This window comes from Prionailurus viverrinus, chromosome C2 (genome assembly GCF_022837055.1).
Source record: "Prionailurus viverrinus isolate Anna chromosome C2, UM_Priviv_1.0, whole genome shotgun sequence".
Classification (NCBI taxonomy): Eukaryota; Metazoa; Chordata; class Mammalia; order Carnivora; family Felidae; genus Prionailurus; species Prionailurus viverrinus.
Window position 1 is genome coordinate 57,276,258 of NC_062569.1, and position 24,314 is coordinate 57,300,571.

General features: G+C 33.4%; 1 long non-coding RNA gene across 2 annotated transcripts in view; it reads left to right on the forward strand.

The window, feature by feature from the left end:
- Window positions 1-24,314, forward strand: part of LOC125174398 (uncharacterized) — an 872,840-nt gene that overhangs the window by 353,203 nt on the left and 495,323 nt on the right. For both annotated transcript variants that reach the window (XR_007155439.1, XR_007155440.1), the window contains one exon: window positions 16,672-16,768. This is a non-coding gene — a long non-coding RNA (uncharacterized LOC125174398). The remainder of the gene's footprint in view (window positions 1-16,671; window positions 16,769-24,314) is intronic.

Below are 24,314 nucleotides of genomic sequence, written 5' to 3' on the forward strand. Positions count from 1 at the left end.
GATAGTGAACATATCCATCGATACAAAGCTTCTTTATATTCTTTTGTAACTCCTCCATTCTCTTCTTCTTACCCTTACAATATTGATCTGTGTTCTCTTGCTATATTTAGATTAGCTTGCATTTTCTAGTGAGATAAAAATTGAATCATACAATATATACTCCTTTTTATTGTGTTTTGCTTCTTTCACTAGCAAAGTAATTTTGAGATTCGTTCACATTGTTATATGAATCAACATTTTCATTGGTGATTAATATTCTACCACAGATATACCAGAGTCGGTTAATCCATCCACCTGTTGATGGACATTTGGGTTGTTTCCACTTTTTGGCTTACATACAAAGTTTCTATGAAGATTTGTGTGCAAGTTTTTATATGGGCATATGTATTGATTTCTACTGAGTAATTGCCTAAGAGTGAAATACCTGGATCATAAAATAGCTGTGTGTTTAACTGCAAAATGGTTTCCAAAAGTGGTTGGGTAATTTTAATTTTGGATTCCTCCATGCAGCAATGAAGTGTATGGCAAATTTTCAACCAGGAGGGAATCACTATAAAGTAAATCATCTTATTATAAGGGAAAAGCAAATTAGTTTGTAATTAAAATTTATTTTATAGCTAGATCTTATAACATAATTGATATCTTTGATTGAAAATCTAAGCACATGAATTGCCAATTAAATATATATATATACATACATACATATATATATGTATGTATATATATGTATATCTATACATATATATACATACATATACATATATATATATTTCTGGGAGCTTCAGGTTGCCTAACTAAAATGGCCATGAATGAGAAAGGTGTAACTGTGTAACTGACAGTTATAGAAATTTGATATAATCTGTAAAATGAGGGATTGTTGTTTTTATTTTATAGAACACACTGCAACTTCATCCACAAATGTTTCCATTTGCTTTCCCGAACTTGGCCTTGTAATATGTTCTACTGATAGACATGCAATTATGGAATATCATGGGCACTAAAATATTTTCAATATAGGAATTCGGAGTAAGCACAAAGAAGATTCTATTCTGTAGTTCTTCCTTTGTTAAAATCTAAGATGAGTATATTTAGGAACTGACACAAATTAACTGGCTAAGAACTTTACTACAAATATACTTTCTAATTTTGTGAAGCACCTTATTTATTCTAATAAATCACAAAAGTCCTTACAGAAATTATTAACATGAATTTAGGGACTTCCTCTTGAATGGGCATCACAACTTGTATTTTCCAGGAAAGCAGACACTCAGTCTGTCTCAAAGAAGATCAATGTCTCTTCCAGACCCAAGTGTGAACAACACAGTAATTGACAATTTCCTGCCCCGGTGGCTTCCTAATGCAATGGAATGGGGCTGAATCGAGCCCCTCACGTTCAGGCAACTGGTTTATAGTTATAATGAGGCCCACCACTTAGCTCCTTGCACAGGCTGCTATGAACTTCAAAGGAGGATGACTCTACTCATTGAGAGCTAAGATCTTCCAAAGAAAACATATGCATTGCTCCTGACATTACAGATTTCACTGCAAAGCTGTTGTATTTGCCCTCTACACCACGTTCTCAGAAAGTGAATCCTCCACTTCATGAATTTGAAGACTTGGTTCTTCTATTCCATGCAAATGGAAACTGTATGGGATTGTGCAGGCTTAGAAGAAATGTGGTGTGGGGGTCAAATGGAAGAAGAAGTGGGATAGAGAAGTTAGGGCCTTCAGTACATTCATAAAAATTAGAATTATATATGTTATATTTATAATGCATATTAGAATCATAGATTCTTAGCTTTTTATATAAAAATACTGCTATTTGAAAGTATTATCACTGTAGCCATTCAGATTTGAGAGCATAAACTACATCTATACACTATCAAAGTAAACATGGTAATTAGAGTATAATGGTAATTTTATTAAAAGTAGTCTCTTTGTAGAGGTTTTTCTATAGGTTGCCAATTGATTCTCATGGTCTTAGGAAGCAAGACTTAAATCTTCTATTGCTATTTTAGTCTTAAAGTAGTTAGTAAGAAAGACTGGAATTTTTGGTTGTAATTAGTGCTCAACTAGCATAATTTAGCACATATTCTGGTTTGCATTTTGTAAATGCTCCCAGGAAGCTGAGGGTAGAAGACAGAATTAAGAAGTTAACAGTCTAATAAGAGAGTCAAGACATACAAAACTATCAAATAGTAAGCAAATTGGACATTTTAATGATGCCAGACACAAGAGATGTATTCAAATGATGAAAGAGAAATTAGAGCAGGTTAAGACTTGAGCCTATCTATCTGTATAATCTGTGACAGATCCCTGAAAACTTCCAAAGTCTACACAAAATATTAAGTAATCATTTACAGAAAAAAATTTATGGAGATAAAATAAGAGTTCTTTGTTTTCTGAATAATATTGGGACATTTCAAATAGCCTTATTATCTTGTTGAAAATTTTCCATAAATAAAATATAATGTGAGATTTAATCACTTTGATTCTTTGGTGAGATTATAGGTTTTGATTTGATTTTTTGGTGTTTCTTATTTAATTTATTCAGCAGAATTAAGGATTGTCTTTCATGTGCAAGAATGGTAACAAGAAGAATGAAATGAAGGGATAAAATGAGGTATAATGAATGTTGATTATATGCTAGAGAAAGAATAACTGTACCTGATATGGGGTATAGGTGGGATGTTTTGAAATAGAACTCACGGAGAATATACACTGTATGTTAAGTTTTCATAGACTAGGAGAAAGACATAGAGAGAGAAACAGAGAGGAAAATAATTAGCAAGTGAAATTAAATATCCAAAGCAGGAAAGTTTATTGAGAGCTTAGAAAATACATATATTTGATGTGTCCGTAATAGAAAATACATAGGAGGTATAGTAAATGAGTAATTGGACTAAACTCTTTTCTTCTTTCTGTATCAATGTCCTTTTATGTAACCCTGCATTATCTCCCATTAAAGGCAGAGGTTATTTTTCTACCCTTTGTCTTTGGACTACGCCCTGTGCTCCTTTGATTCAACATATGCTAGCAGACTGTGCAAACAGAGGCTTACAATGGTCTTGCCCATTTGGACTTTTCCTTCAAGCAGTTATTACGGTGTCATGGTAAGATGTCTCTGTTAGACTACTGATACAGAGGATGGGAGATAAATGAAGGTGATTTGCAATCTCTAGCTTAGAGCCAAGCAGAAATGAAATCACCTTAAATAATGCACAGATGAAAATGAATGATTCCCATATAAAAATACAGAATTTGAGACAGTTTATTTTACATTATTATTTTGGTAATACTTGACTGATACAGACTTACAGAGTGGAAACTATAATAGGATTCAGGATAGGGAGCGGTTTTTTTTTCTTTCAAGATTTTATTTAAATTTAAGTTAGTTAAATTTAGAGTATAGTATTGGTTTCAGGAATAGAATTTCATGATTCATCACTTACATGTAATACCCATTGCTCATCACAGTTGCCCTCCTTTTTTTTTAATATGAAATTTAATATCAAATTGGTTTCCATACAATACCCAGTGCTCATCCCAACAGGTGCCCTCCTCAATGCTCATCACCCACCCTGCCCTCCCTCCCACCCCCCATCAACCCTCAGTTTGTTCTGTTTTTAAGAGTCTCTTATGGTTTGGCTCTCTCCCTCTCTAACTTTTGTTTTTTTCCTTCCCCTCCCCCATGGTCTTCTGTTAAGTTTCTCAGGATCCACATAAGAGTGAAAACATATGGTATCTTTCTCTGTATGACTTATTTCACTTAGCATAACACTCTCCAGTTCCGTCCACGTTGCTACAAAAGGCCATATTTCACTCTTTGTCATTGCCAAGTAGTATTCCATTGTGTATATAAACCACAACATCAAAACCCTAGAGGAGAAAGCAGAAAAAAACCTCTCTGACCTCAGCTGCAGCAATTTCTTACTTGACACATCTCCAAAGGCAAGGGAATTAAAAGCAAAAATGAACTATTGGGACCTCATGAAGATAAAAAGCTTCTGCACTGCAAAGGAAACAATCAACAAAACTAAAAGGCAACCAACAATTGCCCTCCTTAATACTCATCATTTAGCCCATCACTCATGCACTTACCTTTCAGCAACCCCTCAGTTTGTTCTCCTAAGAATCTCTTATGGTTTGCCTTCACAAGGTTTATATTTTAGATTTCATTCTTCTCTAAGGAACCATTCATTTCTGCATTTGTATGTACATTCACATGTTAGTGATAAACCAAATGCCAGCTTTAGTCTACAATTTGGTTTCAGGGTCAGTATTTAAAAGACTGTATTTCATTGTTATTCCAATATCATTCCTGGTATTGTTTATCTTGCATATTACTGACTAATAATTGTGAATTCTGTATTTTATTTCTAATTAGAATGAAACATTGATACCATGAACACAGCTTGTTTATAAAATTATTAGGGGTACCTATATATTCAATATTGGTAAAATATCAGAGTTGTAAAAGTATTAATGGAACACATATGGTTAAGTCCATGAGTAAATAGGGATTGCAAGAATTTAATACTTTGTTAATCCTTTATTTGTGATTAAAACAGCCAGATGTTACAAAATTACTGAATGTAAGAAAGAAGAAAGGCCAATCTCATTATCATTCTTTAGCCAAAGACAAGACACTGGTATAAAGTGATATTAAAACTGCATTGTTGGGGCTCCTGGATGGCTCAGTGAGTTGACTGGCCCATTTCAGCTCAGGTCATAATGTCACAGTTCTTGAGTTTGAGCCCCGCGTCGGTCTCTGTGCTGACAGCTCAGAGCCTGGAGCCTGCTTCAGATTCTGTGTATCCCTCTCTCTCTGTGCCTCTGCCCTTCCCCTGCTCATGCTCTGTCTCTCACTTGCTCAAAAAAATAAATAAATAAAACACACATTAAAAAAATTAAAACTGCATTGTCACATACTTACAATTTTTCTTGTGATAAATATTTTTTAATATCTACTCCCTCAACAATTATATCTCAGTAAAACTGGAAAACAAAAGCTGCCTTGTGACATACATACATGATATTGAAACAAAATGAGAAAGCAATTAATTATAGTGTTTCTGATGTGACACATTATGAAGCACATTTACTAAAATATTTAATCTAGATACAATTAGTCTTCTAAATCTTGCTTCTAGATTATAGGAACTAAACAGAATTAAGAAGAAAAGATAAGATAAATACAGGTGCAGAAGAATCTATTTGACAATTGTCTTCAATTAATAATAATTGGCATGAAATAAAAAAAATTAGAGCAAATTTAGAGTCTAAAAGTGTCTAAGAAAGTGTAACAAACAAATGCAATGGGTGAAATTAGATTATATCTTGTATTAAGAAACATTTAGGAAATAATTTTTGGAAAAATTCAGAGAACATAAATACAGTATTTAGGAATGAACTATCATGATAATTACATTGTACATTATAGTATAATGAACTATCATTACAGTTACTATCACTGAATTACAAGTGATCTAAAAGTAAATAAAAGAGAAAAAGAGAAAGAAGGAGAGAGAGGGAGAGTCAGCAAATAATGCCCAATGTAATAGTACAATTTGTGAAGGTGTATAATTATTTGACTTAATTATTTTATGTACTAGAACATTTTCATAATAAAAGGTGAGAGAACATCAACATTACAATTCCATCAACATCCCCCAAAAAATTCATCTAAAATTTCTACTTGTGCAAAAAGACCCAGTACTGTACTTGCAGTTTTTAATCCAGACTGTCAACAAATTGTTTTACCATAAGTATTAACAGATGTGTTGCTGAACCCACTCTTTGACAGGCAAGGTGATTCTAATTTGTACTTGCACTAAAGAGTGCTTAACATTCTATACACATTTTATACACTTAATATGTGTAAAATAAAAGATGCAAATAGCCATTCAGAGAATGTTGGTCTATTTTGAAAGCTGGTCACATCCTCTGTTGCCACATCTCTAGATTCTTATTGTAAGGATTAGTTTTAATCAAACAGCAGGTATATGAGGGGTGCCTGGGTGGCTCAGTCGGTTAAGCGTCCGACTTTGTCTCGGGTCATGATCTCATGGTTCCTGGGTTCGAGCCCCACATCAGGTTCTGTGCTGACAGCTCAGAGCCTGGGACCCACTTCAGATTCTGTGTCTCCCTCTCTCTGCCCCTCCCCTGCTCATGCTCTCTCTGTGTCTCAAAAAATAGCTTTTTTTAAAAAAAGAAAACAAATAAAAAACAGCAGGTATATGAAAAACACTAGAGATTAAACATATAATGAGGGTAACAATCCTAGTTCAATTTAAAAATGTTCAGAAAGCATCTTCCTCAAATTGTGAACTGTTGGTTTCAGTTTGTGATGTTGACTAAATCAATCCACTTTCACCATGAACACTGAAGTCTTCAAGTCCAAATGTGGAAAAAGCTTAAATGAATGGCTGCCATCACTTTAGAGCTGACCAAAATCCAGCGTGATTCTCCACAATGCTCAATAGAAAGTGAAATACTGTTTAGAATATTGTGATCCTATGCAAAGTATGAGATCTAGAAATGCTGAGAAATATATTTCCTTTAAAAATCTGACTACAACTTAACTTGTATAGGGGCACCTGGGTGGCTCAGTCAGTTAAGTGTCAGACTTTGGCTTAGGTCATGATCTCATGGTTCCTGAGTTTGAGCCCTGTTTTGGGCTCTGTGCTGATAGCTCAGAGCCTAGAACCTGCTTCTCCCTCTCCCTCTGACCCTCCCCTGCTTGTACTCTGTCTGTCTGTCTTTCAAACATAAATAAACATTTAAAAAATTAAAATAAAATGAAAATAGGACCACAACAACTTCTATAGTATATATTTGATAATGAAGTTTTTCCAATGTTTAAATTTAATTCTTTATTCCAGAAGCTTATTTTAGCAATATTTGGCATTGGTGTCTGCTTTGACATAGTAGTAATTTTAATATAAAGCCACTTTGTGTTCGTTAAAAATGTATACTTGCTGCATCTCTTAATCATATAAATATATAATCAATTATAAATATTAAATACATTATGTTTAAATACATATCACCATTTAAAACACTGGTTAATTTAAAATTGTTTACCTATGGTTTTTTACAAATAAATGTCATCTAACTTTATTTTGTTCAAATACTTAGGTTGTGAAACAATGTTTCTCTGCTAATTTAATTTTGCCAGGTTTTTCACCTCATTTTTAATATACTCAGTTTATCTATGCAAATGTTCTAGTATTAGAAAGTCAAAGAAATAAATTATTATTTTTAATGAATTATAATTGACATACAATTTATATTAGTTTCAGGTGACAACAAATTGATTCAACAATTTTATGCATTATGAAATGCTCACCATGGAAAGGGTATTCACTCTGTGCCACTATAAAGTATTACTACCGTACCTACAGCTGTATTTGCTATGCTGTACTTTCCATTTCTACGACCTATTTGCCTTACAACTGGAAGCTTGTACTTATTTTTTTTTAATTTTTTTAACGTTTATTTATTTTTGAGACAGAGCATGAACAGGGGAGGGTCAGAGAAAGAGGGAGCTTGTTTTTGGTGTTGAGTTGCATAAATTCTTTATATATTTTGGATATTAATTCTTTATAGGATATATATCCTTTGCAAATATCTTCTCCCATTCACTAGATTGCCTTTTTATTTTCTTTATTTTTTTTGTTTTTGTTTTTTGTTTTGTTTTGGTTTTTTTACTGGGCAAAATCTTTTTATTTTAGTGCAGTCTCAATAGTTTATTTTTGCTCTTGTTTCCCTTGCTTGAGGAGACATCCAGAAAATATTGCTATGGCCAATGTCAGAGATATTTCTGCCTGTGCTCTTCTCTTCTAGGATTTTTGTGGTTTCAAGTGTCACATTTAAGTCTTTAATACACTTTGAATTCATTGTTGTATGTTGTGTAAATAAATGATCAGTTTTTATTCTTTTGCATGTAGCTGTCCAGTTTTCCCAACACCATTTATTGAAAGGACTGTCTTTTTCCCATTGTATATTCTTGCCTCCTTTTTTGTAGATAATTGACCATATAAGTGTGGGATTATTTCTGAGCTCTATATTCTCTTCTGTTTATCTATGTGTCTATTTTGTGTCAGTACCACACTCGTTTGATTACTGTAGCTTTGTAGTATATCTTGAAAACTTGGATTGGGATACATCAAACTTTGTTCTTCTTTCTCAGGATTGCTTTGGCTATTCAAGGTCTTTTGTGGTTTCATACAAATTTTAGGATTATTTGTTCTAGTTCTGTGAAAAATCCTATTGGTATTTTGATAGGGATTGCATTGAATCTGTACATTGTTTTGGGTAGTATGGAAATTTTAACAGTAAAAATTTTTCAAACCCACAGGCATGGTATAGTTTTTAATTTGTATCATCTTAAATTTCTTTAGTCAATGTTTTATAGTTTTCAGAGTGTAAGTCTTTCATCTCTTGGGTTAGATTTATTCCTACATATTATTTGGTGCGGTCGTAAATGGTGCAATTGCAATCTGGTGCAAATGTAATTGTAAACAAATTATGATTCTTTAAAAGCATATACAGTATTGGGGCGCCTGGGTGGCGCAGTTGGTTAAGCGTCCGACTTCAGCCAGGTCACGATCTCACGGTCCGTGAGTTCGGCCCCACGTCAGGCTCTGGGCTGATGGCTCAGAGCCTGGAGCCTGTTTCCGATTCTATGTCTCCCTCTCTCTCTGCCCCTCCCCCGTTCATGCTTTGTCTCTCTCTGTCCCCAAAAAATAAATAAACCTTGGAAAAAAATTTAAAAGCATATACAGTATTAATGTCATAGATGACAGTGATACTTTCAATATTAGAAATATACTAAATATTCGCAGTTGAAATGATTAAATATGATGACTGTTGAGTTAGAATGTGATGTTTTAGTAATACACTTTATTGTATTTGCTCATTTATAGGAGACATTCACTAAACCTGAGAAGGTAATTATGTGTATAAATGTGTACATTCTCTACACTTCAAGATTATTTCATTCCTCACCTGTCAAGTACCCAAGAAAGACACCTGTAGTGTTTTCAGCTGATTTTACCTTCAAACTATCTACACAAAAGATTACAAATATTTTTATCAGCTATTTCTTAACATTAAGCAAATGGTCTATAAAAGGACTTTTTATGTATAAGTGGTTTTAGGTGTGTCTAATGGAAATTAGAAAGGTCTTTTAATTTACATGATAATAACTTTGTTATCAGATGCTATTTACCATAAATAGGCTTTCATTTATCACAGTAAGTGAGAATAATTCCATATGGTTTAAAGTTTTATATTGTGAAATATTTGACCTCTTCTAAATTGAGACACTGTATTTTATATGATTAATTCATAAATGTAACCATATGTTTACCACTATAATTTCCCTTTTTTACCTGGATTTCTAGGAACATAAATGTGCCAGAAAGCGATTCACATTATTTCTGTAGGTTTAGCTATTTGTTCTAGAAACAGACATCGGGATAAATTTTTCTCTCCAACATTATGACTTAGGAGTGTTTATCTTTCTGCGTCAGGTAACAGGGTACATGAATTTAAAATGTTGATTGCCAATGTTGGCATTGACATTTCCAATCAAAATTAGTAAAAAAAAAAAAACAAAAGTAAAAAAATTCTTCTACTGATTATTGATATATGACACATTGATTATGTGCTTTAAAATTATCAAATGTATATTTTCAAGAAATTTTTTTAGCTTTTGTTTGAAATATAACAGGTACTAGAAAACGTGTATCCTATTATCTCTGTCCATTGACTTGGCAGATGTCCAATTTGATATTAAATTAATTACCAAGTGCCTTTGCTTTCTGGCAGTTGGATATTTTAGACTTCAAAGGCAAATACATTTTGAAGCAATATAATAACAAGCTTAGAAGTGTGAAGTGCAGCAGAGCTGAAAAGTGAAAATTCAACAGACTGGGTTGTTAATATCTTCCAGCAGAGTTAATCAATCAGAGTGTGACAACAGTAAAAAATGCAAATCATATGTGGTGCAAATATAATTCACTTTTAAATCAAATTTGTATTTTGATATAACATTAATAAAATGAAGTTTCAAGATGGCACATTAGTTTACAAATTGATTTCTGGTTAAATTTATTATATTTCTGAATGCCATCCTAGAAGGTCACCGTATTTCTGTATAATTTTTGGTTGTAATTAGCAGTCAACCCATCAAGAGGGAATGTATTAAAAGTCAGATCTTTATTAACTGGATGCAGTTCCAGCTACTACCACTGCTTCAAACATACATTATTTTACTGTCAGTTCAATGTTACTAGAAACAGTTCTTTATTCATTCATGAACTTGCATGAAATATGAATCAGATGTAGCATGATTATTAGAATTTATATGAATTATTTTTCACAAATAGGATAAATCCATCTGCATGTTTCTGAAGGATTATAATTTATAAGCTTATTTAGAGAAGTTGATTATTCATTGACTTACCATGCAAATTCTCACTAAAAACTAGGAAGGGACTATTTCTGTGTCTATAAATATACTCTCTCTTAACACAAAGACACTTAAACTGTTCATTTTCAAATATATCAAAATGCTTGAGTATAGTTATTTTAAACATGTTTCATAAAAACATCAATTTAATTTTAAAAATTCTGTATCTTTTACTAGAAAATCTTTATGAGAAACTTTAAAGGAATGGGCACCTGGGTGACTCAGTCGGTTGAGCGTCCAACTTCAGCTCATGTCCTGATCTCACAGTTGATGAGTTCAAGCCCCGCTTTGGGCTCTGTACTGACAGATTAGAGCCTGGAGCCTGCTTTGTTCTGTGTCTCCCTCTCTCTGTGCCCCTCCCCTGCTCACACTCTGTCTCTGTCTCTCAAAAATAAATAAACTTTAAAAATGTTTTTAAAAAATAAACTTTAAAGGAAAAAATGAAAAAAATAGTTAGCAACATTTTATTTGATGAATATCTTGAAATTCAATCAGTATTTAAATATGTACTTCAAAACCAAAATTATATTTTTTGCTAAATATTTTTTACGAAGCTAGTATTAATCATCCTCTAGTTTATGATACTAGAGAGTTTAAAAATATTTTATTCATGCATATAGTATGTTGTTTAATATTTGCATTCATATCTTCCTCTTTAAAAACTCTCTTTATCTCTCATAACACCTAGCCCTTTGGAGGTATATAATATAAGCTGTGTAATGAAAAGACATTATGAAAGGAACAAAATATTTAGTGAACACTGTGTAACATTTATAGAAATATTAACTGATTAACCATAAGAACTTCAGTTAAAATTTGAATAATAAATAAATTTCAAATAGTTTATGCATTTCAGGTTTAAAAATACACTATGGATACAACATGAAAAACTTATGCAACTAAATAACAGAGAATTTTTGCAATGCTCCTAACTTAGTTTTGGAAGCTGCATGCACATAGCAAGAACCTGTTGGGATTTTATATTTATTAAATAATTCAAATATTATCAAAGTGGATATGGAATGATTTTCACAAAATCCACTGAATATCTTTCTGTAATAGCATAGAATCTTGATGTATCATTTTATAATTATTTAATTTTTATACTTTTTTATTTATAAAATATGAGGAATTGAGTTACCTGAGGTTAGATCCAGTAAATCTATGAGACTGCTCTCCAACAGAACTATTGCTCATATTGTCTTAGCTTGTAAAACAAAAAAACAAAACAAAACAAAAGGTGTAAAATACATGTTTGAGAAAATGAAGCTCACATAAACTCAGAAATTGTTCATGGCCAAAAATAATAACCTTCAACCCTGCATATTTTCATGCCATGACATTTGAATATAAAATATGATTTCCCATATACAAGATAAATACATCACAACATATGAACTGTGACGTGATCAAAAGTAATGAGCAATTGTAGAACCAAAGGTAGTGATAAAATTTTGTGAAAAGTGAATAGAAAGCAACAGCTGTAATTTAAATACCTTATTTTGTGATTTGTAATCCTTCAACAGAGGGAAAATGAATAGGACAGCTATTAACTTCTGGAAAACACAAACTATGTATGTGTATAATAAGTATATACTGATGGTTTTGGAGCATTATTTATAATAACCAAAAAGTGAAAACAATCCATTTGTCCATCAATAGATAAATGGATAAACAAAATGTGGTGTAATATTAATGGAGTACTATTCAGCCATAAACAGGAGGGGAGTTCTAATACATGATATTTAAAATTTTATGCTAAGTGAATAATCCAGAAACAAAAGGACAAATACAGTATGATGTCATTTACATGCTATTTAGAACAGGCAATTAATAAGACACAAAGTAGACTAGAGGTCACCAGGAGCTTGGGACAGGAGAGAATAAGTACTTACTGCTTTATGGGTGTAGGGTTTCTGTTTTGGATGATGAAACTTTTGGCAATAGATACAATGTTGGCTGTGCAACATTGTAGATATAATTAAAGGTGAAGTTGTTTCACCTTTTTATCCTTATGACATTGACTTTGTGTCAACTCAGGACAGTCTTATAGAATATGCTGTTCCCCTGACATATCCTGTCCCTCATATAGAATATGCTGTTCTCCTCTCCATATCCTGTCCCTCACCCAAGCTATGCTGAAGACAAAGGTTTTGTTAGGTGAGGTTGGCTATGAAAACCAGCAGCTTTCCTATGAGAGGTCTAGACATGGTTGAGATTGAGGGGAGGAGCAGGCAAAAAGTATGACTTTATCAGATAAAAGTGTTAAATGAGGTAGGAAAAGACATGAAGAATTTGTAGCTTTGTTGAACTGAGAGTGTGGTTAGCTTGGGGTGAGCAGAGAATCAGTGTCATCTTGGGATAAGAGCTACAGAAGGGCTAATATTTTCCAAAATCCTTGTCTATCTGGAGAATTATATGCATGCCATATAATGGGAGGCCAGGGTAAGCATGTCTATATGGACACTTAAATTGCTGAAACCAACAGATACCCTTTGAAATTGATGGTTCCAAGTGCATTTATACAAACAGAGTTCTGGTATTGGACTAGATTACGTTTTCAACTTTTTTGAATTTTCAATTATGGTTAGGAATAAATCAGAGAACAATCATAAATCCTTAGTCAATAGATAGATAGATACATAGATAGGTAGATAGGTAGGTAGGTAGGTAGGTTGGTAGGTAGGTAGGTAGATAGATAGATAGATAGATAGATAGATAGATAGATAAAGGTCATGATTTACAGTGCTAGGAAGACTTTGGAGAATAGTGATTCAAAGCACTCTACATAAGTTATAATTCCCGTTTCATTTGGGATGGTACTATCTGGCAGAAAAATGAATACATTTTTGTGTATCAGCCACTTTGCTCTTCACTAGAATGGAGGCTTTCTGAGGGCAAGTGCTGTCTCTGTTTTACACATTGATGTTTTTATTTTCTTTTTTCCCCACATTAATGTTTTTCAAGTACAGAAGTCCCTCAGTGAATAAATATTTGTGGAATCACTAAAGTAATGAAGGTGCAAATGAGGTTAAATTTAGCACCATATTAATACTCCAGAAGTTCATTTTGTGGAGTCATACAGTTATTGCAGAATATAAGGCTGAAATATTTCTCTAAATGAAAAAAAAAAAGATAGCTAAGAGGATGAAAAAAATCTTTTATCATCAATATGTCCTTTGGATTAAAGGGTGTATCATCCTAAAATACTATCTGTCTATGGAGTCCCAAATGGGCAATGATGGGGCCTGACCACTGCCCAAAAATCAAATAGAAAAACATTCTGGACACAGACATTAAAACAGTATTGGTATCCATAGTTTGAACATTTATTTTAATTCTAAAAGCTTAGTGTGTAGTTATAAATCTATTAGTCACATAGGAACTGGATTTCAAAACATTGAAAAGAGTATAATGAAAGAATCTGACTTTAATGCATTTTTCTAAATGGACTCATCTTTCATACGAATTGAACTTCAATCAGATTTCTACATTTTAAAAATATTATTGAAAATTAAGGTTTTCAGCTTCATATTTTTATTATCCCTAATATCTTCAGCATATTGCAGCTTCCTTATCCTTGGCCTTTGTAATATACTGGAAACAAATACAAAATTTAGTTGTTTCCTTTTAAAATATGCCATGTCAGAGAATTATCTCTTTTTCTGTCCCTGTCTCATTTACTCTTTTTCATATATACATACATATTTGAACACAATAACAATAACCTGCATCCCACCTTCAAATTATATAATGCTTGACAAGAATCATAAGACTTTTGTATTACTTGCTATAAAACTTAAAATCAAAATATTTCCATGTATTATTATTATTTTTAAATTTTTAAAATGTTTTATTATTTATTTTTTGAGAAAGAGACAGAGAGACAGAGAGAATGGGGGAGGGGCAGAGAGAGAGGGAGACACAGAATCCAAAGCAGGCTCTAGGCTGTGAGGGATCAGCACAGAACCCGACGCGGGGCTCAGACTCAATAACTGCAAGATCATGACCAGAGCCAAAGCTGGACTACTTAATCAACTGAGCCACTCAGGTGACCCTGCATGTATTATTTTTTATCTAATAGTTTGTAGAATGTTGGTAAATGTCATTAGTCTTACTTGGATACACCTCCTAATTAACAGAACATTTTATAGTGATCTTAACACGTGAAAGAATTGATGGTTTTGGTTGTGTTTTCTTTTGAACAGAATAGTAAAATGCACCTCAGACAAAAAGAAACTGGGGTGTCTACGTGGCTCACTTGGTTAACCCATCTGAATCTTGATTTCAGCTCCAGTCAGGGTCTCACAGTTCATGAGGTCACGCCTTAGATTGAGCTCTGTGCTGTCAGCACGGAGTCTGCTTGGGATTCTCTCTCTCTCTCCCTCTCTCTCTCTCTCTCTCTCCCTCTCCCTCTCCCTCTCCCTCTCCCTCTCCCTCTCCCTCCCTCTCTGCCCCTCCCCTGCTTTCTCTCTCTCTCTCTCTCTCTCAAAATAATTAATCATTAAAAAATTTAAATTAAATTTAAAAAAGAAGAAAAAAATTGCATTAGCTACTATTACACAGTATAGAGTTTGTTCATAGTAGCCTCTTATTTTGTTATTAACTCTGAAGTACTTGTGTTGCTCATGTGTTTATTCATTTCTGGTATTTATAATTTATGGTAAATATTTTAAGAGTAATAATTATTATTATTCCTTTTAACTTGGATACTTGTTCATTTTCAAGTTTCATCTCTACCAAATACTTACAAATTAATATTTTACAAATGACTTTTTTTCTAGAATAGCTGATTATTTCCTGTTTTTAATATTTCAAGGTTTTATTTAAGTTCTAATTGGTTAACATATAGTGTAATATTAGTTTCTAATATTGGTTAACTAATAGTGTAATATTAGTTTCAGGAGTACAGTTTGGTGGTTCATATGACACCCAGCGCTTACCACAAGTGCCCTCCTTAGTACCATTCACACATTTAGCCTATCACCCCACCCAACTCCGCTCCAGTAACCCTTAGGTTGTTCTCTATTGATAAAAGAGTCTCTTTAATGGCTTGACTCCCTCTCTTTTTTTTTTTTACCCTTATGTTCAACAGTTTCATTTCTTACATTCTACATATGCGTGAAATCATATTGTGTTTGTCTTTCTCTGATTTATTTTGCTTAGCATAAGACAATTTAGCTCCATCCACATCTGTGCAAATGGCAAGATTTCATTCTTTTCTCTGGCTGAGTAATATTCCATGTGTATATATATCTGCATATATCACTTCTTCTTTATTCATTCATTAATTGATGGACATTTGAGCTTTTTCCATAATTTGGCAATTGTTGATAATGCTGCTATAAACATTGTGGTGCATATGCCCCTTCAAGTTAGTATTTTTATATCCTTTGGGTGAATACCTAGTAGTGCACTTGCTAGTAGTATGATAGTTCTGTTTTTAACTTTTTCAGAACCTCTATAGTGTTTTCCAGAGTAGCTGTACCAGTTTGCATTCTCATCAACAGTGTAAGAAGGTTCCACTTTCTCCGCATGCTCGCCTACATCTGATGTTCCCTGTGTTGTTAATTTTAGCCATTCTGAAAGGTGTGAAGTGATATCTCATTGTAGTTTTGATTTGTATTTCTTTGATTATGAGTGATGTTGGCCATCTGTTTATGAGTGTGTTGACCATCTGTATGTCATTTTTGGAAAATGTCCATTCATGTCTTCTGCCTGTCTTTTTTCTTTTTTTAATGTTTATTTATTTATCTTGAGAGAGGGAGAGAGAACATGCAGAAGCAGGGGAGGAGCAGAGAGGGAGAGAGAGAATGTCAGGCAGGCTCCAAGTCCAACACAGAGCCCAATGTGGGGCTCTATCCCTGGGTCCGTGAAATCATGACCTGAGCAGAAATCAAGTCAGACACTTAACCAACTGAGCTGCCCAGGTGCACTTTCTGCCCATTTCCCAACTAGATTGTTTGTGTGTGTTTTTTTTTGGGGGGGGTGGGGGGTGGGGGGTGTTGAGTTTGATAAGTACTTTATAGATGTTAGATACTAACCCTTTATCTGATATGTCATTTGCATATCTTCTCCCAATTCATAAGTTGTCTTTTAGATTTTTTTGATTGTTTCCTTGCTGTGAAAAAGCTTTTTATTTTGATGAAGTCCCGATGGTCTAATTTTGCTTTTGTTTCCTTTGCCTCCAGAGATGTGTCTAGTAAGAAGATGCTATGGGCCGATGTCAAACAAGTTGCTACCAGTGTTCCCCTCTAGGATTTTGGTGTTTTCCTGTCTCACATTCAGGTATGTCATCCATTTTGAATTTATTTTTGTGTATGGTGTAGGAAAGTGGTCCACTTTCATATTTCTGCATGTTACTGTCCAGTTCTCCCAACAGCATTTGTTGAAGAGACTATGATTTTTCCATTGGATATTCTTTCCTGCTTTGTCAAAGATTAGATGACCATAGAGTTGTGGGTCCATTTGTGGGTTTTTTATTCTCTTTCTTTGATTTATGTGTATGTTTTTGTGCCAGTACCATACAGTCTTCATGATTACAGCTTTGTAATACAGCTTGAAGTCTTGAATTGTGATACCTACAGCTTTGCTTTTCTTTTTCAAGATTGCCGTGGCTCTTCAAGGTTTTTGTGATTCCATACAAATTTTAGGATTGTGTTTTCTAGCTCTGTGAAAAATGATGGTGGTATTGTGACAGGGATTGCATTGAATGTGTTTATTGCTTTGGTAGTATAGACATTTTAACAATATTTGGTCTTCCAATCCATGAACATGGGATGTTTTTCCATTTCTTTTTTGTCCTCTTCAATTTCTTTCATAATTTTTCTATAGTTTTCAAAATACATCTTTACCTCTTTTTAAAAAAATATTTTTTAATGTTTTTTATTTATTTCTGAGAGACAGAACATGAGCTGGGGAGGAGCAGAGAGAGGGAGACAAAGAATCTGAAACAGGCTCCAGGCTCTTAGCTGTCAGCATAGAGCCTTATTTTGGGGCTGGGACCCAGGAAACATGAACATGACCTGAGCCAAAGTCAGATACTTAATTGACTGAGACACCCAGGTATCCCTTTTACTTCTTTAATTAGGTTTATTCCTAGGTATCCTATGGATTTTGGTGCAATTGTAAGTCGGATTGATTCTTGATTTCTCTTTTTGCTGCTTCATTATTGATGTATAGAAATGTAGCAGATTTCTGTACATTGATTTTGTATCCCTCAACTTTATTGAATTTGTATACCACTCCTAGCAATTTTTTGGTAGAGTCTTTCAGGCTTTCTAGATAGAGTATCATGTTGTCTGTGAATAGTGAGAGTTTGACTTCTTCCTTGCTGATGTGAAAGCCTTTTATTTCTTTTAGTTGTCAATTGCTGAAGCCAGTAGTATGTTAAATAACAATAGTGAGAGTAGAAGTGCCTGTTTTATTTCTGCCCATAGAGGAAAAGCTCTCAGTTTTTCCCTACTGATGGTGATATTAGCTATGGATCTTCTGTATGTGGTTTTGATGATGTTGAGGTATGTTCCTTCTATCCCTACTTTCTTGAGGGTTTTTATCAAGAATGGATGTTGTACTTTGTCAAATACTTTTTCTGAATCTATTGAGAGGGTCATATGGTTCTTATCCTTTTTTAAATAAATGTGGTGTATCACATTGATTGATTTGCAAACATTGAACTACCCCTGCAATCCAGAAATAAATCTCAACTGATTGTGGTGAATAATTACTTTAATGTACTGTTGAATTGAATTTCCAAGTATTTTGTTGAGAAGTTTTACACCCATGTTCATGAGGGATATTTACCTATAGTTCTTTGTAGTGGGGAGTTTGGGGATTTTAGTAGTAGTGAGGATTTTAGAATCAAGGTAGTGCTAGTCTTGTAGAATGGGTTTGGAAATTTTCCTTCTATTTCCATTTTTTGAAACAATTTGAGGGAAATAGGTATTAACTCTTCTTTAAATGTTTGGTAGAATCCCCCTGGGAAACAATTTAGCCCTGAACTTTTGTTTGTTGGGAGATTTTTGATTACTGATTCAGTTTCTTTGCTGGTTATTGGTTGCTTCAAATATTCTATTTCTTCCTGTTTCAGCTTTAGTTGTTTATATATTTCTAGGAATTCATCCATTTCTTCCAGTTTGCCTAATTTGTTAGCATATAATTTTTCATAATATTCTCTGATAATGATTTGTATGTCTGTGGTGTTGGTTGTGATCTCTCCTCTCCATTCGTGATTTTATTTATTTGGATATTTTCTCTTCTTTTCAATAAGTCTAGCTGGGGGTTTATCAATTTTATTAATTATTTCAAAGAACCATGGACTAGATGATTATTTCACTTAAGCTTATTTTTATTGTTGGTTGTTTTGGAAAATTTAATTGTTATTAAAACAACAGAGTTTTATGACAGGCTTTCCTGTGTGCTTTTCCATGAATAAGAATAACAAAAATATACATTTTATTGCAAAAATAATTATTTCAGTTTTATTGATAAATAATTGACATACATCATTGCATAAGTTAAAGGCATACAGCATCATGGTTTGATTTACAAATATTGTGAAATGAATACAACAGCAGGTTTAGCTAACATCCTCTTCTCACATACATACAATTTAAATGAAGGAAAAAATTACCTTTGTGATGAGAAAACTTAGTATTAACTCTCTTAACTTTCATGTATATCATATAGCAGTGTTAGCTTTAGTCATCATGTTGTACATTACATTCTTAGTTATTTATCTTATACCTGTAAGTTTCTATCTTTTGGCCACTTTCCTCCAATCCCTCTTGCCCACTTTTTGCCTCTGGTAACCACAAATTTGATCTTTTTCTATGAGCTTGTGGTTTTATATTTTTGTCTTGTTTTATTTTATTTTATTTTATTTTACTTTTTTATTAATTGACCCAGAATAGCCAATGAAGATCAAAGCTAGAGGCATGATACCTTTTGATTTCAATATATATTACAAAGCTGCTGTACTTATGTCCAGTGCACATAATGATTTACCAGTTGTATACATTGCAAAATGATCACCAAAATAAGTCTAGTTACCATCTGTACCATACAAAGTTACAAATACTTTTTCTTTTAAATTTGTAATACTTTTTTATAATTGGAAATTTGTACCTCTTGATCCCCTTCACCCATTTCTCCCACTACCCAGCCTTCACCCTGAGCAACCACCAGTATGTTCTGTGTGTTATGAGTTTGTTTTGTTTGTTCTTTTGTTTTTTAGATTCCACCAATCAGTGAAATCATAGGGTATTTTTCATTCTCTGGCTTATTTAATTTAGCATAATACCCTCAGGTTCCATCTGTGTTATCACAAATGTCAAGATTTCATTCTTTTTTTTACAGATGAATAGTATGTATGTTCGGGGAGGGGGGGGTTGTACACACACATGCATATATACACACAGTTCTTTATCCATTCATCCATTGATGGACACCAAGGTTGTTTCCATTTCTTGGCTGTTTTAAATAATGCTGCAATAAACATAGGCATACATGTATCTTATTGAATTAATATCTTCATTTTCTTAAAATAAATACCCGGAACTGGAATTACTGGATCATATAGTACTCCTACTTTTAGTTTTGTAAGGAACCTTCATAATGTTTACCATTATGGCTCTACCAATTTACATTTCCACCATTAGTGCATGAAGGTTCCTTTTCTGTAAATCCTTACCAACGCTTGTTATTTCTTGTCTTTTTGATACTAGCCATTCTGACTGGAGTGAGGTGATTTTCATTGTGGTTTTTATTTGTGTTTCTTTGATGGTTACTGATGTTGAGCATCTTTTCACATGTCAGTTAGACATCTGTATGTCTCCTTTGGAAAAATGTTTATTCAGATCTTCTTCCAGTTTTTAATAGGATTATATGGTTTTGTTGGTGTTGAGTTGCATCTATATTTTCATGTCAGCATAAACCAACTTTCATTAGTTATTTGGTTTAATAGTCTTTTAATTTTATAAGATTTCATGAAAATACAACATTTTATTGAGATAAAATTTTCAGAGACTAATGTAGCTCAACTTATTATATGACTATTATTATCCCCATATCACAGATGAGGAAAGTGAAGCAAATGTTGTTAAATCAAACTGCTGTCTCCTCTGGTTCCGTCTACATAAAGTAGACTATTTCTGGACAACTTTCTCTCCACCACTATCACCCTAGTGCACCCTAATATCTTCATTTGCCAATATTATTCCCAACAAAATTTTAATTCTTATAATGTCTCTAGGTTCAGTTTCTGCACAGATATTGGAATGAATATTTTTTCAAGTTTAAATCAGGTCGTTCACACCCTTCTTGTCAATATTTCCATGCTATTGCACTGTGCTGACAATACAATCTTAAAATCCTAGGACATGCCAGTCTTTGCTGTTCTTGATCCAGGCTTCTGCTTTAACCTCATTCCTCACCATTCTCTTCCTGTTCACTATATGTCAGGTGCACTAAACCGATTGCTCTTCCTTAAACATGCCAGAACTACTCTTGATGTAGATTTGTAACATCTGTTCATTCCTCTGGTTGGATTTCTCTATGCTCAGATATTTTTATGCTGATTCACACACTGTGTCCCAAAATAGCAATATCAAATAATTTAACAATAACAGAAGAAGATAGGAATTTAGTATTGAGTGCAAATGAAAATTGTAGACAGATTGCAGACCTATAAAACCATGTTTCTGACAATAATTACTTTTAGTTATTTTGGCCATACTCTCCTTTATGAGGACTTTGTTTTCAAGTTAATGTGTAAGTTGTCAGATGAAATACAAAATGCTATATTAAATTTGTACTTGAGATAAACTTGTTTTGTTATAAGTATTTCCAGGCAAAATGTAGGACATACAAATACTATGTATACGCATATAACATATACAAGTTTGACTGGATATCTTGTATTTTTATTTATTAAATTTGACAACTCCACTTTATACTTACTCATTAATATCTAGAGAGAAGATATTTGGAAGTCTCTTCCAAATCAGAAGTGGATTTCCTGAACTTTACTCTGATTATACCATTCAAGTTACCTGCCATCACGGAACCAGTTACTACATCAAAGAGATGCCTTCTACTGCTTAGTTCAAACCAGATTTCATGCAGCAGCCTGAGTCAGGCCGTATAGCAAGGGTTGTGGGACTTGCTTGAATTTACAAATAACATAGGCAAATCCAGAGACATCATTCTATATGAAACAAAGTTAAATGTATCCAAATAGCACAACTCTTTACAATTCCAGAGGATGGGCTAGGAAAGTAACCATAATATATGCTACAAATGGCAATTTGGTTTTACTTTGATTGCTTATGTTAATCCATATTATCCATATTATCTAAATAGCAAAAAAAAAAAAGGGGGGGGGGAGAAAGAAAAGGAAAAGGAAAGAAAGGAAGAAAACTTTGTCAATAATGGTTTGCATTCAATAAGCATACAGTTTAGCTGCAGTGGGAAAAAAAAAATCATGAACCAGTGGTAATATATTTAACCCCTGTGGTGGTCAAAAATTAAGGGACAGAGAAAAGATAAATTTGAGATGATAAAGTTGTCAAGTTAATAGTTTAGGCAATATTGCTTATGGATGAAAGTAGAAAATTTCATTCAAACATTGAGATATCATGAACAAATACTCTCTATCACTATATGTATATATATATGTGTGTATGTTGCATATTGTATTTTGTTCTAATTTTAGTATATGTGCAACTGAAGCAAGCACCTTATTTCAAGATTTCAAAAGCTTAAAATCATCTATGCCAAAATTTGGTTCCCCTTTTTTTTACTCAAGATAGAAATTGGTAGCCTAGGATCTTAAGGCTACACATCTTCCATTTTGCAATACTATAGAAAAATAAATAGTAAGTACCATTGCCCTTATAATACAAATCATTAGGTACCAAAGTGGTATTTTATAGGAAACCATATTATACAATTATGGAACCAAATTATAGAAAAACCCAAATGAAACATAAGACTGATTTAATTGCATTTGGTGGAAAATATATTTTTGATTTAAATATGAATAACATATAATATATTGAGGCCCCTTAAGTTTTCTCACATATAATATACTAGACTTACTATCAAAATTCACATGATCAGCTCATTCTGTGTTTATTATCCCATATGTCTATGTCTGTTTCTGCTTTCTGAAGCCAAAACTCCTATTCTTCTTTTACTTTTTAAAAATGTTTATTTATTTATTTTAAGAGAGACATCACAAGCAGGGGAGAGGGGCAGAGAGGGAGAGAGAATCCCGAGCAGGGTCCACATTGTCAGCACAGAGCCCGACTGGGGGCTCGATCCCACAAATCATAAAATCATGATCTGAACCGAAATCAAGAGTCAGATGTTCAACCAACTGAGCCACCCAGGTGCCTCTCTTCTTTTACTCTTAATTTGTAGCAGTAGTTTTTCCTATGTATGAGTTTTGTCAGATTTAAAACCTTTAAAAATATAGTTAATTTATCATTGGAATTTCTCACCTTATTAAGAAAGATCCCAGCTGCTACTTAGTTTAAACATATTACTTTGACAGTCTTTGTCTGGGAGGGAGAATAATCTACATGAGATAATCACGGACATATATTTTTTTAATTTGGTGTTTTAGAAATTTGCTATCTGCAAATAATCCAGAGACTTTTTGAATACCATTATCTAAACAATGTGACACTATTTTATTAAAGAATCAGTTGTCTGCGGGTCTTTGTTTTTACATAAAGCAAAATCCTCAGGAATTCTCTCTGCACTTAATAACTCAAAAAAATAAATAAATAAATAAAGCAGGATGAGGAACTTTTCTTGAGAGGAAAGCTAGTGAAAATGCTGTTGGGCTTTTTCTCCCAAACCAAAACATTCTTCAAAACTCACTGGGAATGTAACCATTCTCTGGCACAAAGCAAAATGCCACAAATCAGATATGTGTATTTATTCCATGCTAGTTTAAAGGATTCTACGTATCCAGAACATTCAATAGCAGGAGGGCTTTTACTCTGGCACAAGGTTTGTTGAGGATTCTTATATTCCATGTGGAACTGACTGAGATTTTCTTAGACCCTGCTTATATTTTATTGGCTGAAGATTTGAAAGTAAAAAAGTACTCGAGTTGTCATTTCTGTTCTTCGCTTTTGGCTGAAACAAAGTTCCCTGGATTACAATAGAGATTGTTGGCAAGGCTGAGACAGTAACTTCAGGAAAGGAGCCCAGCATTAAAAATATGATTATCAGAGAAAGAAGGAAGCTGGGTAATTGTCCTAGGGAGAGATGAAGGCAAAGTAACTAAATAACAGCAGAGACCACTTACTACATACTTGTTAAACATGTCTCAGTGGACCATGCTTAGAAAATTAAAATTGGAATGAAATTGTATAGTTATCAGGTTATGAAACTATAGAGTAAAAACAGCAACAAAAGTAAAAGCTCTCCCAAACAAAAAAAGTTCCAGTGTTTTGTAAAATGCCAAAGCAGTATCTTCCTTGTTTTACATGGATCAGCAAATGGGCTGAGTTCCAGTCCCCTTGTAACCTGAAACAAGGTTGACTGTGGATTCAGCTTCTAATAATACTCCAAGGTCAATGCAGGGTTCAGCCTTTCCTTCTTTCTGTAAGGGAAGAAAGCATGAAGAGCTATACAATGCCTCTTAATACTTCAACTCCAAAGTGACGTATACCTCATGTCCAGACCACTGAAGTGGAAAGGTACCAGAAAGTACATTCTCCTACGTTTCCAAGGAATAGGGGAGAAGTAGAAGTAATGGTGAGAGCTAGAAACATGGAAGCTGGGATCCAAGGGCAAGTCTGCAGACTTTCAGGAACGG